Consider the following 1,127-nt stretch of genomic DNA (forward strand, 5'->3'; position numbering starts at 1 on the left):
TTTGCGTAAGTGGCTTATTCTCTCCAACTACTTGCACGAATACACCGTAAACTACGCAGAAATGGCCCGACCAATATCCAATCTCCTTAAAAAAGATGCGGAATGGTGTTGTAACACCGAAGATCAGGAGGCTTTTGACGGGGTCGAAGACAGCCTCCTGCATGCACCAATACTGGCGCTGCCAGACCCTGATCATCTTTTTAGCGTCGTCTTTGACGCTTTGGACTTTGCCGTCGGCTGTGCACTGCTGCAAGCAGACACCGAGGGGCGAGATCGGGTGATCGCGCTCAAATCTCGACAGCTCAAATCTGCAGAGAAGAACTACCAGGTTCATGACAAGGAGCTACTTGCGATGAAGTATGCACTTGTCAGGATCAGGGTCCACCTGCTCGATTTTAAGTAGTTTGTGATCTATACAGATCATGAGTCACTACGCGCTGCGACTCAGTCGCCCCAACTCTTGCAGAGGATTGCTAGATGTCTATCCTGCTTTATGGAATATAAATTCGAGGTGGAGTATAAGCCGGGAAAGCAATATGCTTTTGCTGATGCGTTGTCACGCAGACCAGACTATGTGCTTGCTCATGTTACAACTGTGACGTCGTCTGTGACGGATTTGATCCGCACCGCGTATGCGGGTGATGGGATGTGTGTAGCGTTGCTACGGGCTCTAAGGAGCAAAGCGTTTGGAGACTCAGACAAGAACTTGTCACCAAGACTGCGTGCACAGTTGCACCGATATTCGTCGAATAACGGCTTGCTATATTATAGCACGATTCAACGGATACACCACGAATTGTGGTTCCTCATGATGAGGATTTGAAATATCGCATCTTCTATGAGGCTCACGACACGCCACTCAGTTGTCATCTCGGTCGTGAGAAAACGTACAACTCTGTGAGTCACCACTATTGGTGGCCCAAGTTGAACAAATGAACGAGCGCCTATGTGCGCACGTGTGAGACGTGTCAACGGGTGAAACCCTTTCCAAATGCGGCTGCGCCACTGGCCAGCCTACCGGTACCCACTGGGTGCTGGCAGTCTATGAGTTTGGACTTTGTGTTTGATGTGCCGAAAGATTCGGCGGACAACACGGGTGTCGTGGTATTCGTCGACCGGTTGAGCAA

Source organism: Plasmopara halstedii (genome assembly GCF_900000015.1).
Source record: "Plasmopara halstedii genome assembly, contig: Scaffold_614, whole genome shotgun sequence".
NCBI classification, from domain to species: domain Eukaryota; phylum Oomycota; class Peronosporomycetes; order Peronosporales; family Peronosporaceae; genus Plasmopara; species Plasmopara halstedii.